Source organism: Peromyscus leucopus, chromosome 4 (genome assembly GCF_004664715.2).
Source record: "Peromyscus leucopus breed LL Stock chromosome 4, UCI_PerLeu_2.1, whole genome shotgun sequence".
NCBI lineage: Eukaryota > Metazoa > Chordata > Mammalia > Rodentia > Cricetidae > Peromyscus > Peromyscus leucopus.
Window position 1 is genome coordinate 12009210 of NC_051066.1, and position 16615 is coordinate 12025824.

At 44.8% G+C, this 16615-nt stretch overlaps 1 protein-coding gene across 1 annotated transcript in view; it reads left to right on the forward strand.

Moving 5' to 3' along the window:
• Nucleotides 1-16615, forward strand: part of Brd3 (bromodomain containing 3) — a 61400-nt gene continuing 44785 nt past the window's right edge. The window contains exon 1 of the mRNA XM_037204642.1: nt 1-23. The gene's annotated coding sequence lies outside the window, so the exon portion shown is untranslated. The remainder of the gene's footprint in view (nt 24-16615) is intronic.

The following is a 16615-nucleotide window of genomic DNA, read 5'->3' on the forward strand; positions in this document are numbered from 1 at the left end:
CCTGATGCTGAGTACCAGCTCAGGTAGGCAAAGAGTGGTTTGGTTTGGATTGGTGTGTGTGTGTGTGTGTGTGTGTGTGTGTGTGTGTGTGTGTGTGAATTTTTTTTCCTGGTAGCTCTGGGGGCAGCTAACAAGTTTGGGGGGATTTGTAATATCAGCTTCTCCTGTTATCAGCACCCCCCTGCCAATTTTGCCTTGCTGTTCCCTAAGTACTGTGTGCCCATATAGTTCCAGGGCTACACCTGGCTGTCTCACATACATATATGTGTCACACACACACACACACACACACACACACGATTAAAATAATAAAACTATACCTTTAGCTAGGTATGGTGATACGCACCTCCAGTAGCAGCAATCTGGAGTCAAAAGAAGATAGATACATATGAGTTTGAGGCCAGCTTGGTCTACGTAGTGAATTCTGGGCCAGCCAAAGCTATAGTCTCAAGAAAAAAAAAAAGTAGCCAGGCATGGTAGCCTTCTCCTTTAATCCCAATACTTGGGAGGCAGCAGAACAGCCAGAGCTACACAGAGAAACCCTGTTTCAAAAAACCAAAACAATTAAATATATGTATGTCTGTTATCATTGGTATATAAACGTTCACACACACACACACACACACACACACACACACACACACACACATACACATCATTGTAGGTTACAGGGATGCAGGGAGGTAGTGTATTTCCACTGCAAACAAAGTCAACACTCCTGCTTGCTTGAGATTCCCAGAAACCAGGGAAAGGAATGGGGGTCCTAACCAAGGGCATGCTGTTGCTAGTTGTGGATGTTGTTGATTTCCCTGAAATTCTTGGTTCCCTGCTGGCCACAGGCTTCAACCAGATCCCCAGGTGATGGGCTCCCTCCCTTCCTACATCCCATAATTTCCAGTCTTTCCATCCTGCTTCCCTCAGCCTGTTGCCCAAGCACAGGAAAGTGAGTTGGATTCGCAGAGCCTGTCTGGCTTTGCATACAGATTCTTTCTTCCTGGAAGCCCAGGCCTTCCCTTCCCTGTGCAACCTGTTTCTCCGAGACAGTGTATCTCTGTGTAGCCCAGGCTCTCTTGGAACTCACTCTGTAGGCCAGGCTGGCCTCAAACTCAGAGATCCCCCTGCCTCTGCCTCGGAAGTGCTGGGATTAAAGGCGAGCTCCACCGCCCCACAGCGCTTTTCTGTACTTCTCTCTAGAGAACTCCTCACTAGGGTGGTTACAGCACAGCTAACTTAGCACCCACCCAGCTTCAGAGAGTCCCTGTCCCAGGAAAAACCCCACACACAGTTGCTCTCCTGGACGGGCGCTCCTCATGGCCCCACCATTCCTGAGGTATCTAAGGTCCATCTGCTCGCCTGCCTCCTGGCAGGGACGCCTCACCACCTAGGTACCTGCTGAGAGGGTAGAGTAAGGCTCAACAAACAACCATGGGAAGTCTGTTTGCACTGCCTGCCGGCTTCAAACCCTAGACTGTACTCTCCTGGCCTACAGCAGGCCAAAGTCCCTGCCTAGGATAGCGCCCTGCTCCACCTCCAGGTGGTGCTGGGAGCTCAACCACAGCACCGGATGTGTCTCAAGACAGCCTGGGCCCCAGACCAGGCAGGGCAAGTCGTGCAGCAGGAATCCCAGGAATGTGGCCCTGCAGGCTGCACCTGGCTCCGTCTTGGTAGCTCCTCCCACCTCGGTTCAGGTTGAGCCCCCTGGACTAGAAAGGCCTGACAAAGAAAGGAAAGGTGGTTGTGACAGACCACAAGGAGCTCAGAGGTCCATTCTATCTATCTGTCTCTGTCTGTCTATCTAGCGTGTGTATGTGTGTTGTTGACTGTTTTTTTTATTATTTACTGTGGCTTCCCCTTAAGCAATGGCTGTCCTAATCAGGACTGCAACACTCTGCCTCTACCAGCAGGGTTCAGCTGCAAAGGCCTAGCCTGAGGGAATTCTGTTCCCTCGGGCACCAACTCTTTCAAAGCTATTAAGGGAAACTCTATCTAGATCTGTGTCCTGCTAAAGAAGTCAGAATTCAAAGGGGCTGAATAGCAAGTAGCTAACCTCCCTTTGCTGGGGGCTTCCAAAAAAACCCGCATCCTTCTGCTCAGCCCCCACTTAAGAACCCTAGCTACACGTGGTTCCTCCTTACCACTTCCTGTCAGCTACTTGCCAACACAGCCTCCTGCTCACAGGTTAATTTTATTTAATCAAACACGTGAAACACATCTTTGCATTGATAACCAAAGCAGCACACTTTAAAATAATACTTCACAACGTATGTGTGCTTGTGGAGGTAGGCATGGAATGTTTTTCCTCTATTGTTCTCCACATTATTATTATTTTTACTTTTTTGTTTGTTTATTTTTTGGAGGCAGGATTTCTTTGTGTGGCCCTGGCTGTCCTGGAACTCTCTCTTGTAGATCAAGCCTGCCTCAAGTTCACAGAGATTCACCTGCCTCTGCCTCTGGAGTGCTGGGATTAAAGGCATGTGCCACCACCGCCTGGCTATTTTTACTATTTTTTTAAAGATTTATTTAGCCAGGCAGTGGTGGCGCACGCCTTTAATCCCAGCACTCCGGAGGCAGAGCCAGGTGGATCTTTGTGAGTTCAAGGCCAGCCTGGACTACCAAGTGAGTTCTAGGAAAGGCACAAAGCTACACAGAGAAACCCTGTCTCGAAAAACACAAAAACAAAAAACAAAAAAAAAAAAAAAAGAAAAAAGAAATATTTATTTATTTATTATGTATACAATGTTCTGCATGCATGCCTGCACGCCAGAAGAGGGCACCAGATCTCATTACGGCTGGTTGTGAGCCACCATGTGGTTGCTGGGAATTGAACTCAGGACCTCTGGAAGAGCAGCCAGTGCTCTTAACCTCTGAGCTATCGCTCCATCCCTATTTTTTACTATTAATGCTATTATTTATTATGATTATTATTACTGGGTTTTGTTTTGTTTGAGACAAGGTCTCACTATGAAACCCTAGCTAGCCTAGAACTAGATAGACAGGCTGGCCTCGAATCAACAGAGATCCTAGGATTAAAGGCTAGACCACCAAGACTGCCTCCACCTTATCTTTTGAGGCAGGGTCTCTTGCTGAACCTGATGCCCTCAGAATTGGTTAGACTGGATGGCCAGCCAGATCCTGGGATAGCCCTGTCTCCACCTACCCAGTTCTGAGGTTGCACACGCATGTCATAGTGCCTGACTTTTATAGGGGCACTGGCGATCCGAACTCATGCCAGCACAGCAAGTACTTTACTCACTGAGCCGTCTCCTCAGCACACAAGGCCATCCTTTGTGAAGTATTCATTTGGCAGCCAGTATTTTGCCTATGCTCACCCATCATGTCAATCTTGTCAAGAGAAGGCCATCTGCCCATGGTCCCTCTGAGCACCTACTGTGTGCCTTTCACTTGTAAGAGCTTTGGTCATCTCATTCAACCTTCTGATGCTTACAGATGATTAAAACGGGGCTCAGAGAGAGCCTCAGTGACTTGTGCACGGTCCCATCGAGGAATGACAGACCGGGCCTGACCCTGCTCTTCTGGCCTCCTTAGCCCTACTATATGTTCTGGAGACACACCAGCTCTGGTCGGGCAGGGGACAGATGTCACTCTTACTACCGTTCCCACAGCGGTCTTGCAGGCTGCCCTTCACACAGGCATTTCCTCTCCCGCCTCACTTCCTTCTTGCTGCCTCTTGGAAACTGCAGGATTCCACTCTTTTGGGAGATTTTGGGATGATAGATGCTTGTCTAGAATAAAACCCAGGACTGACCTGCCAATCACAGGCACACTCTGAGAGGAGAGGGAGGGCCTGTGTTTGAGACATGCTGGTGTGTCCCCCACCCACAAGCAGAATAGGGAACTCAGCGGACTGAGGCACCGAATACAGACCAGGCTGTGGATATAGTGCTTCCCTCCCTGGGTTTCCCACACGCTCGCTGGCAGCAGAGAATCCCCAGGGAGGAGCAAGCGTCCTAAAATAGAAGCGCTGACACAGGAAACGCTTGCACAGGACCAGAGGCCCAGGCTGCTGCTGGACTCCAGCACTGTGTGCAAGCTCTCTCTCCACCAGACTCCCCTAGACTGGCATTTCTGTTTGTCGACCCTTTCTTCCCATCCTCTGGGGTTCCCACACGCACAACAGCTCAGGCTGGAACATCTGTGGGAATGTGAGTGAGGAGGCTTTCCAAGGCTCAGGCTGAGTCTCACTGGTAGCTGAGGCCAGCACCAGAAGTGGGGACAGCCACTCTGCCACACCCAGACCAGTAGCCAGAGCCACACTGCCAGTGGGACACAACTGCCTGCTGTAGGACAAGTGGGCCGGCCCAAGTTGGGGCAAAGGAGATGCGATACCTTAGGTAGCAAGGCACTGGTTTGTCCCTGACTCTCTGGGCCTCAGGTGTAAGCTGTTGAGGACCAGAGGGGTAGGGGGAGTTTCTTGGTTCCACTAATAGAAACTGTTCCCATGTGTTGTGTGACAAGACTTTTTTTAGGGAGACACTACACACACACCTACTCACCCCAGACAGGGAACCCACGACAAACCAAGCTATCAATACCACCAAAGTCTAACCAGTGAGTTTTATTGGTGTGATTTAGGGGTGACTTACAGGACCAAAAATGACTGAAAGACAGCTGTATCACCAAAGCCTATCCGAGCGTGGGTGACAGCTCACAAACTCTGGGAGCATGGAGCACACTGCACAGCCCACAGGCATCTCAACAGGTTGGAGAGTGTCCTTTCTAAGTGGCTCAGTTGATTCAAACCTCTTCCTGGAAATTGGTCTGGTCTCAGGGTCTTTGCCGCTTGGCCTATCTGAAAGTCCATTTTTATTGCTTACTCTGGGAGAGAACGGCCTACTGAATCTGGTCAGTTCCAGGGACTTCCTGAAACTATTTTGAATTTACCTTCCTGTTTAAGGAGCATCCCTGCAAGATGGAATGTTTCAATCTCCAAGGAAACTGTTACACAACACCTGGACCACCGCTGACAAGGCTTAGCTGGCAGAGTGCTTGCCTAGCGTGCACCAGGTCCTGGGCTCCATCCCCAGCACCATATAAAGTAGGCTTGGTGATGTGTGTTTGTAATCCTAGCACCTGAGATATAGAGGCAAGAGGGTTAGAAGTTCAAGGTCCAGCACCATTACAAATGGAGTTCAAGGCCAGCCTGAGCTGCATGAGACCTCGGCCTTCAGCCTCAGTGCTCAGGAGGCAGAGGCAGTCTGATCTTATAGCAAGCTCAAAGGCTGCATAGTATGACCCTGACCCTGTTTCCAAACAAAACAAAGCACATCAGGCTGGAGATATGGCTCAGTGGTTAAGAGCATGTACTGTTCTTTTTTTTTTTTTTTTTTGTTTTTTTTTTTGTTTTTTTGTTTTTCGAGACAGGGTTTCTCTGTGTAGCTTTGCGCCTTTTCCTGGAACTCACTTGGTAGCCCAGGCTGGCCTCGAACTCACAGAGATCCGCCTGGCTCTGCCTCCCGAGTGCTGGGATTAAAGGCGTGCGCCACCACCGCCCGGCCCACATGTACTGTTCTTATAGAAGACTTAAGGTCAGGGTCCAGCACCCAGGCTATGTGGTTAACAACTTCCTTTAACTTCAGCTCCAGGGAATCTGATGCCCTCTTCTGGCTTCCATGGGTGCTGTAGTCACATGCACACACCCAGACACACACATAATTAAGAATGAAATAAGTCTTTAAAAAAGAAAAAAGCCAGGCATTGTGGCACATGCCTTTATTTGCAACACTTGGGAGGCAGAGTCAGTGGACCTCTGTGAGTTTCAAGACCAGCCTGGTCTACATAGAGATTTACAGAATAGCAGGACAACATAGAGAGATTGGGTCTCAAAACAACAATGAAAACAAAAAGTGACATGCCTAAACTCCAGTAAACATTCAAAAGGTTTACTTCTTCACAAAACAATTACTTTCTTAAATTATAAATTGCAGGGCTGGGAGCTGGGCGGTGGTGACACACACTAATCCCAGCACTCGAGAAGCAGAGGCAGGTGGATCTCTGGGAGCTTGAGGCCAGCCTGGGCTACAGAGTGAGTTCCAGGAAAGGCACAAAGCTACACAGAGAAACCCTGTCTCAAAAAAACCAAAAAATAAACAAACAAACAAATAAATAAATTGCAGGGCTGGGGGATAACCCAGTTGTTCAGGACACTTGCCTTACACACAGAGAGGCCTGAAAATTAAAGAAAATAAATTTTGAAGCTGAATTGGGACCATACAGTTTTGAGTCTTAGACACCAATAGATCCGTGTGCCGCTACCAGGTAGACTGTGAAGGTCCAAGGACGGGAGGTGGAGGGGGACAGGCCGCCCTCCTCTGCCCCTTCTCCTCCGGAACCCTGGCAGTCACTGACAACATGGGTTCTTCAGCCTGCCCCGTGAGTGTTCCCCAGACTGACACATAAATGCAGTTGTTCCATCTGCAAACTTTGTGCATCTGGCGCTCTGTTTGGTCAAGCCTTTGACTTTCACCCAGCTGGTCCCGCTCCAAGCTGTTTCTTCTTTGCTGGGGAGGATTCTGCCTGGTTGCTGTAACATGGCTTGGTTAGCTTCTTAATGAAGGATGCTTAGGGCATGTTTTTTTGTTTTTGTTTTTTTCTTCTTACTATTGTTTGTGTGTGCGTGCCTGTATCTTGTTTCCAGCGTTCTAGAGCTCAGGATCAGAGCCACTGCTTATGTCTACATGAGGGCTTTTGTGCAGATGTAAATTACTCTGGAGTCTGTCCACAGGGGTGAGGTTACTGGGTCTTGGGAAAGGGTTTGTTTAACTGTTTAAGAATCTGCAAAGCCATTTTCCAGAGTTGGAGTGTCACTTCCTGCAACCAGCGATTCATACGCATCCTCCAGTACTTTAGAGGGTCAAGTTTATGGGAGGCAGGATTTCCCACTACTTGTGTCCTGACCCCCCTCAATTTTTTATTTTTTTTAGCTTTTCATATATATATATATATATATATATATGGTATGCGTGTATGTGTCTGTGAACATATCCCAGTGTGTGGGGGCACACATGTGGAGGCCAGAGATTGATGGCAGGAATCTTTCTGAACCACACTTGCACCTTATTCACAGAGGCAGGGTCTCTCAGTTAAACCCAGAGCTTACCGATATGGCTAGTCCTGGTAGCCAGCTTGATCTGAGGATCTCCTGTCTCCACCTTTCAAGGCTGAAATTACAGTAAACCTTCATGCCCACTTGGCATTTACATGGGTTCTGTGCATCTGAACTCCAGTTCTCTCGCCTGCATGACAAGAGATCTAACCACTGAGCCATCTCCTCAGCCCCCAACACTTTTGATTTGTTTTTTTTTTTTTTTTTTTTTTTTTTTTGTGATATATATTTTTTATTTTACAATACCATTCAGTTCTACATATCAGCCATGGGTTCCCCTATTCTCCCCCCTCCCACGCCCTCCCCTTACCCCCAGCCCACCCTCCATTCCCACCTCCTCTAGGACAAGTCCTCCCCCGAGGACTGTGATCAACTTGGTAGACTCAGTCCAGGCAGGTCTAGTCCCTTCCTCCCAGACTAAGCCAAGTGTCCCTGCATAAGTTCCTGGTTTCAAACAGCCAATTCATGCAATGAGCCCAGGACTTGGTCCCACTGCCTAGATGCCTCCCAAACTGATCAAGCCAATCAAATGTCTCACCTATTCAGAGGGCCTGATCCAGCTGGGAGCCCCTCAGCCTTTGGTTCATAGTTCATGTGTTTCCATTCATTTGGCTATTTTTTTTTCAATAATTGAGTAAAACTGAAATTTATTATATGCCACAGTCGTCCTAGGGACCTCCATGCTATATATATATAGCCTTTATGGTTCTATGGGTTGTGGTCTGATTGTTCATTTTATATCTAGAATCCACCAATGAGTGAGTACATACCATAACTGTCTTTCTGGGTTTGGGTTACCTCACTCAGGATGATTTTTTCTAGTTCCATCCATTTGCCTGCAAATTTCATGCTTTCATTGTTTTTCTCTGCTGAGTAGAACTCCATTGTGTATATGTACCACATTTTTTTCATCCATTCTTCCGTTGATGGCATCTAGGTTGTTTCCAGGTTCTGGCTATTACAAATAGTGCTGCTATGAACATAGCTGAGCATGTATCTTTATGGTATGTATCAGCATTCTTTGGGTATATGCCCAAGAGTGGTATGGCTGGGTCTTGAGGTAGTTTGATTCCTAATTTTCTGAGAAACCGCCATACTGATTTCCACAGTGGTTGTACAAGTTTACATTCCCACCAACAGTGGAGGAGTGTTCCCTTTGCTCCACATCCTCTCCAACATTGGTTGTCATTGGTGTTTTTGATCTTAGCCATTCTAACGGGTGTAAGGTGGTATCTCAGAGTCGTTTTGATTTGCATTTCTCTGATGATTAAGGATGTTGAGCATTTCTTTAAATGTCTTTCAGCCATTTGTAGTTCTTGTTTTGTGAATTCTCTGTTTAGCTCTTTAGCCCATTTTTTAATTGGACTGTTCAGTGCTTTGATGTCTAGTTTCTTGAGTTCTTTATATATTGTGGAGATCAATCCTCTGTCAGATGTGGGGTTGGTGAAGATCTTTTCCCAATCTGTTGGCTGTCTTTTTGTCTTATTGACTGTGTCTTTTGCCCTGCAAAAGCTTCTCAGTTTTGAGAGGTCCCATTTATTAATGGTTGTGCTCAGGGTCTGTGCTGTCGGTGTTTTATTTAGGAAATGGTCTCCAGTGCCAATGCGTTCAAGAGTGCTTCCTATTTTCTTTTCTATTAAGTTTAGTGTAACTGGATTTATGTTTAGGTCTTTGATCCACTTGGACTTGAGTTTTGTGCATGGTGACAGATATGGATCTATTTGTAATCTTTTACATATTGACATCCAGTTATGCCAGCACCATTTGTTGAAGATACTTTCTTTGTTCCATTGTATAGTTTTGGCTCCTTTGTCAAAAACCAGGTGTTCATATGTGCATGGATTAATGTCAGGGTCTTCAATTCGATTCCATTGGTCCGTATGTCGGTTTTTGTACCAGTACCAAGCTGTTTTTATTACTATAGCTCTATAGTAGAGTTTGAGGTCCGGGATGGTGATGCCTCCAAGGGTTGCTTTATCGTATAGGATTCTTTTAGCTATCCTGGGTCTTTTGTTTTTCCATATAAAGTTGAGTATTTTTCTTTCCAAGTCTGTGAAGAATTGTGTTGGGATTTTGATGGGGATTGCATTGAATCTGTAGATTGCTTTTGGTAAGATTGCCATTTTTACTATGTTAATCCTACCTATCCATGAGCATGGGAGATCCTTCCATTTTCTGATATCTTCTTCAATTTCTTTCTTTAGAGATTTAAAGTTCTTATCAAAAAGGTCTTTCACTTGTTTAGTTAGTGTTATCCCAAGGTATTTTATATTATTTGTGGCTATTGTAAAGGGTGATGTTTCTCTGACTTCTTTCTCAGCCCTTTTATCATTTGTGTATAGGAGGGCTACTGATTTTTTTGAGTTGATCTTGTATCCTGCCACTTTACTGAAGGAGTTTATCAGCTGTAGAAGTTCCCTGGTAGAGTTTTTGGGGTCACTTATGTATACTATCATATCATCTGCAAATAGTGAAAGTTTGACTTCTTCCTTGCCAATTTGTATCCCTTTGATCTCCTTTTGTTGTCTTATTGCTCTAGCTAGAACTTCTAGCACTATATTGAATAAATATGGGGAGAGTGGACAGCCTTGTCTTGTTCCTGAATTTAGTGGTATCGCTTTGAGTTTCTCTCCATTTAATTTGATGTTTGCTGTTGGCTTGCTATAAATTGCTTTTATTATGTTTAGAAATGTTCCTTGTATTCCTATTCTTTCTAAGACCTTTATCATGAAGGGGTGTTGGATTTTGTCAAAGGCTTTTTCAGCATCTAGGGAGATGATCATGTGGTTTTTTTCTTTCAGTTTGTTTATATGGTGTATTACATTGACTGATTTCCGTATGTTGAACCATCCTTGCATCCCTGGGATGAATCCTACTTGGTCGTGATGGATGATTGTTTTGATGTATTCTTGGATTCGGTTTGCCAATATTTTGTTGAGTATTTTTGCATCAATGTTCATGAGGGAGATTGGTCTGTAGTTCTCTTTCTTTGTTGCATCTTTGTGTGGTTTGGGTATCAGGGTAATTGTAGCCTCATAAAAAGAGTTTGGTAGTGTTCCTTCTGTTTCTATTGTGTGGAACACTTTGAAGAGGATTGGTATTAGTTCTTCTTTGAAAGTCTGGTAAAATTCTGCACTGAAACCATCTGGTCCTGGGCTTTTTTTAGTTGGGAGACTTTTGATGACTGTTTCTATTTCTTTAGGGGTTATTGGTCTATTTAAATGGTTTATCTGGTCTTGATTTAATTTTGGTATTTGGTATTTATCCAGAAAATTGTCCATTTCTTCCTGGTTTTCCATTTTTGTGGAGTACAGGTTTTTGAAGTATGATCTGATGATTCTCTGGATTTCCTCATTGTCTGTTGTTATGTCTCCCTTTTCATTTCTGATTTTGTGAATTTGGGTGCTCTCTCTTTGCCTTTTGGTTAATTTGGCTAGTGGTTTGTCTATCTTGTTGATTTTTTCAAAGAACCAACTCTTTGTTTCATTGATTTTTTGTATTGTTCTCTTGTTTTCTATTTCGTTGATTTCAGCCCTCAATTTGATTATTTCCTGGCGTCTATTTCTCCTGGGTGAGTTTGTTTCTTTTTGTTCTAGAGCTTTCAGTTGTGCTGTTAATTCATTGGTATGGGATTGCTCCATCTTCTTTATGTGTGCATTTAGAGCTATGAATTTTCCTCTTAGCACTGCTTTCATAGTGTCCCATAAGTTTGGGTATGTTGTACTTTCATTTTCATTGAATTCTAGGAACTCTTTAATTTCTGTCTTTATTTCTTCCTTGACCCATTGATGTTTCAGGTGGGCATTATTCAGTTTCCATGAGTTTGTGGGTTTTCTATAATTTTTGTTGTTATTGAGTTCTAACTTTAAGGCCTGGTGGTCTGATAAGATACAGGAGGTTATTCCAATTTTTTTGTATCTGTTGAGATTTGTTTTGTGTCCAAGCATGTGGTCAATTTTTGAGAAGGTTCCATGGGGTGCTGAGAAGAAGGTATATTCTTTTGTGTTAGGATGGAATATTCTGTAGATATCTATTAGGTCCATTTGAGTCATAACATCTGTTAGGTCCTTTATTTCTTTGTTAAGTTTCAGTCTGGTAGATCTATCTTTTGGTGAGAGTGGTGTGTTAAAATCTCCCACTACTAATGTGTGGGGTTTGATGTGCGTTTTAAACTTTAGTAGTGTTTCTTTTATGAATGTGGGTGCTTTTGTATTTGGAGCATAAATGTTTAGAATCGAGACTTCATCTTGGTGGATTTTTCCCGTGATGAATATGTAATGTCCATCCTGGTCTCTTTTGATTGATTTTAGTTTGAAGTCTATTTTATTAGATATTAGGATAGCTACACCAGCTTGTTTCTTAGGTCCATTTGCTTGGAAAACCTTTTCCCAGCCCTTTACTCGGAGGTAGTGTCTGTCTTTGGAGTTAAGGTGTGTTTCTTGTATGCAGCATATGGATGGGTCCTGTTTTCTTATCCATTCTGTTAGCCTGTGTCTTTTTATAGGTGAGTTGAGACCATTGATATTGATGGATATTAATGACCAGTGATTGTTAATTCCTGTTATTTTTTTGGTTGTGTTGTGTTGTCCTTCTGTGGTGTATGTTGGTGTAGGATTATCTAATGCTTGATTTTTCAATGGATGTGTTTAGCTTCTTTGGGTTGAATTTTCCCTTCTAGTGCTTTCTGTAGGGCTGGGTTTGTGGACAGGTATTGATTAAATCTGGTTTTATCCTGGAATATTTTGTTTACTCCGCCTATGGTGATTGAGAGTTTTGCTGGGTATAATAGTCTGGGTTGGCATCCGTGGTCTCTTAGTGTCTGCATGAGGTTTGTCCATGATCTTCTAGCTTTCATAGTCTCTATTGAGTAGTCTGGTGTTATTCTGATGGGTTTGCCTTTATATGTTACTTGGTCCTTTTCCTTTGCAGCTCTTAATATTTTTTCTTTATTCTGTGTGTTTAGAGTTTTGATTATTATGTGGCGAGGGGACTTTTTTTTTGGATCCAGCCTATTCGGTGTTCTGTAAGCTTCTTGTATCTTCATAGGTATTTCTTTCTTTAGGTTAGGAAAGTTTTCTTCTATGATTTTGTTGAATATATTTTCTGTGCCTTTGAGTTGGTATTCTTCTCCTTCTTCTATCCCTATTATTCTTAGGTTTGGTCTTTTCATGGTGTCCCAAATTTCCTGGACGTTTTGTGTTAGGACTTTTTTGTCTTTATTGTTTTCTTTGACTGACGAATCTATTTTCTCTATCGTGTCTTCAGCGTCAGAGATTCTCTGTTCCATCTCTTGCAATCGGTTGGTTATGCTTGTTTCTGTAGTTCCTGTTCGTTTTGTCAGGATTTCTATTTCCAGCATTCCCTCAGCATGTGTTTTCTTTATTGTCTCAAATTCATTTTTCAGATCTTGGAATGTTTCTTTCATCTGTTTAATTGCTTTTTCTTGGCTTGATTTGATTTCTTCCCATTTTTTGTTCGTTTTTTCTTCCATTTCTTTAAGGGAGTTTTTTATTTCCTCTTTAATGGAGTTTTTCATTTCCTCTTTAAGGGAAGTTTTTATTTCCTCTTTAAGGGAGTTTTTTATTTCCTCTTTAAGGAAAGTTTTTATTTCCTCTTTAAGGTAGTTTTTCAATTCCTCTTTAAGGAAAGTTTTTATTTCCTCATTGAGGGAATGTTTTATTTCTTCTTTAAGGGCCTCTATCATCTTCTTAATGTCATTTTTAGGGTTGATTTCTTCTGTTTCTTCTGTCATGGTATGTTTAGGTCTTGCAGGTGTAGAATCACTAGGTTCTGATGTTGCCATATAGGTCTTTATGTTGTTGCCTGTATTTTTGCACTGGCGTCTACTCATCTCTTCCTCTGTGAGGTGCAGGTGGTGTCTGTGTCTGAGAGTGCCTCTCTTGTTCTAATTTTTAGTCTTGGTTTAGTAGTGGTTCTTGGTTAAATTGGTGCTATTGGGCTATTTCTTCAGGGACAGCTGATTTCAATCGGTGAATTATATACTTATGATTCTGATGATCTGGTTTGGTGTCTGGGTAGCGCCTTCTTCTCTGTTCCCAGGTCACGTTTTGTTCATTTGTCAACTCCTCAGCTGATCTTGTTTCTTCAGACTTTAAACTGTAGGCATCTGAATCCTCTCCCAGATGGGTTTCAGCTGAGCAGGGTAGTCTCACCAACACCTCCAAGTTGTTGGGTTTCACAGGATCAGCAGCTGGGCCCTGGGTTGTCCTCAGAGGGAGTGTTCAGATTCGTTCTGGTTCTGACCCACCGATATAGCTTCTTCCCCAGATGTTGGGGTTAGGGGCGTCCCTGTTCCAAGCTGTGTTTGCTTGTCTCCGTCCCTGGGCCTGTTTACCTTTGCAGTCCGCCTCCGGGCCTGTATGTCCCTGTCAGCTGCAGCTGGGTCTGTCTGCTTCTGGGGGCCGCCACCCGGGCCTGAATGTCTCTGCAGGCTGCAGCCTGGACTGAATGTCCCTGTCGGCCTTTGCCGCCGGGCTCGTTTACCTCAGCTGGCTGCTGCTGGGCCCGTCTACCTCCACGGGCCGCCGCCGCAGGCCTACCTGCGTCTGCTTGTCTCTGCCGCCGGGCCTGTCTACCTCTGTGGGTCGCCGCCGGGCCTGAATGTCTCTGCCGGCTGCCGCCGGGCCTGGATATCCCTGTCGGCTGCTGCCGCCGGGTCCGTTTACCTCAGCAGGCCGCCGCTGGGCCCGTGTACCTCTGTGGGCTGCCGCTGGGCCTGAATGTCTCTGCCGGCTGCCGCCGGGTCTGAATATCCCTGTCGGCTGCCGCCGCTGGGCCCGTCTACCTCAGCAGGCCGCTGCTGGGCCCGTCTACCTCCACGGGCCGCTGCCGCAGGCCTACCTGCGTCTGCTTGTCTCTGCCGCCGGGCCTGTCTGATTTGTTTTGTTTTGAGACAGGGTCTCTCTGTGTAGCCCTGGTTGTCCTGTACCTGACTATATAGGCTAGGCTAGCATCAAACTCAGAAATCCACCTGCCTCTGCCTCCTGAGTGCTGGGACCAAAGGGCCTGCCCATCACACCCAGCCCAACCTTTTTATTATTATTATTATTATTATTATTATTATTATTATTATTATTATTATTATTATAGTAAAATATATACAAAATTTATCACCATTTTAGGCAATTTTGTTTTCGGTTTTGGAGACAGAGCTTCTCTGTTGTAGCCCTGTCCTAGAACTCACTCTGTAGACCAGGCTGGCCTCAACTCAGAGATCTGCCTGCCCCTGCCTCCTGAGTGCTTGGGTTAAAGGTGTGCGCCACCACTGCTCAGTTTGTTTTTTTTTGTTTTTTGTTTTTTTTTTTTTTTGGTTTGGTTTTTTGAGACAGGGTTTCTCTGTGTAACTTTGCGCCTTTCCTGGATCTTGCTCTGTAGACCAGGCTGGCCTCAAACTCACAAAGATCCTCCTGGCTCTGCCTCCCGAGTGCTGGGATTAAAGGTGTGCACCATAGGTCATACAGCTTTCATTTCCTCCCACCACCACTGCCTTTTTTTTTTTTTTTTTTTGGAGCTGAGGATCGAACCCAGGGCCTCTACCACTGAGCTAAATCCCCAACCCTTTTTTTTTTTTTTAGACAAACATTCATGTATTCCAGCTAGTCTCAAACTCTTCACATAGCTGGGGGTGACCTGGAATTTATGATCACCATACCCAGTTTATGAGGTGCTAGGATGGAACCCAGGGCTTTGTGTAGGCCAGACAAACTCTTTACCAACTGAGCCATATCCCCAGCCTCCATTTTAGCCACCCTGAAGTGTGTCCTCAGGCACTCATCAACACAGCCTACCTCCAGAATGTTTCCAAGCTGCAGGTTTGACCCAGGAACCATGAACTTCCTCTTCGCCCCTCCTCCAAGCATCACCCCAGGTGCAACCCTTCTGTTTCTATGAATTGTCTCAGACTAGGATGAGTCCTTTTGTGTTTGGGTTATTCCATGTAGTTTAATATGTCTTCCAGGGTCATCCCTCTGTCAGAATTGTAGTGCAGTTCTGACCCTATTTTCTTCTGACCCTATTTCCTTCTTTTCTTTCTTTTGGTTTTTCAAGACAAGATTTCTTTGTTGTTGTTGTTGTTGTTGTTATTGTTTGGTTTTTCGAGACAGGTTTCCCTGTGTAGCTTTGCGCCTTTTCCTGGAACTCACTTGGTAGTCCAGGCTGGCCTCGAACTCACAGAGATCCCCCTGCCTCTGCCTCCCGAGTGCTGGGATTAAAGGCGTGCACCACCACTGCCCGGCAAGACAGGGTTTCTCTGTGAAGTTTTGGTACCTGTCCTGGGTCTTATTCTGTAGACCAGGCTGGCCTCGAACTCACAGAGATTCACCTGACTCTGCCTCCCGAGTGCTGGGTTTAAAGGTGTGCACCACCACCACCTGGCTCCCTTTTTTCTCTTAATAATACTATACTAGAGGTTCTAATTCACTCATCTGCACGTGGCCAGCCCAGCTGTTGCTGCCCTTTGCTGAATCATGACGCTAACAAAGGTTTCCCAGTATCTGCTTGAGCTGTATATCTAGTTCTTTGGGGTGGGGGGATATCTCACTGTGGTTTTAGTTTTGTTTCTCTTCTAGCTGATGGTCTGCTTACTGCCAGCTATAAATCTCCTATTTTGCTTATGTTTTTAAAATGTTAATACAATTCAAACAAAGGGTTTGGCTATGCTGGGAATAACCCCCATGGTCGCATACAAGCTGGACAGAGGCCCTGAGGCTGAGCTGTAGCACCAACCCCTCGACCTTTCTTTTTGGTTTGGTTGGTTGTTTGCTCAAGAATGGGTCTTGTTATATTGTCTGGGCTTCATCTCCTGGACAACTCCTGAGCTCAAGTGATCCTGGTGCCTCAGTCTCCCATGCCTTTAGTCCCAGCACTTGGGCAGAGGCAGGTGGATCTCTAAATTCAAGGCCAACCTGGTCTACAGATGGAGTTCTAGGACAGCCAGGGCTACACAGAGAAACATTGTCTAGAGAATATATATATGGCTGGAGAGATGGCTCAGAAGTTAAGAGCACTGACTGCTCTTCCAGAGGTCCTGAGTTCAATTCCCAGCACCCACATGGTGGCTCACAACCATCTGTAATGAGATATGGTACCCTCTTCTGTATACATAATAAATAAATCTTTAAAAAAAAAAATCATGCCGGGGTGGTGGTGGTGGTGGTGGTGGTGGTGGTGGCACACACCTTTAATCCCAACACTCAGGAGGCAGAGCCAGGTGGATCTCTGTGAGTTTGAGGCCAGCCTGGTCTACAGAGTGAGTTCCAGGAAAGACGCAAAACTACACAGAGAAACCCTGTCTCGAAAAACCAAAAAATAAATAAATAAATCACAGCAACCCAGGAGTATAGTATAAGTACATTCCCTCAGAACAATAAATGAGAACAACTAATGTGGAGGAGGAAATGGAAAGTTTGGGTTTGGGTTTGTTTTTTTTTTCTTCTTTCTAAAATCAGGAACAATGAGACTCTGTCTCAAAAT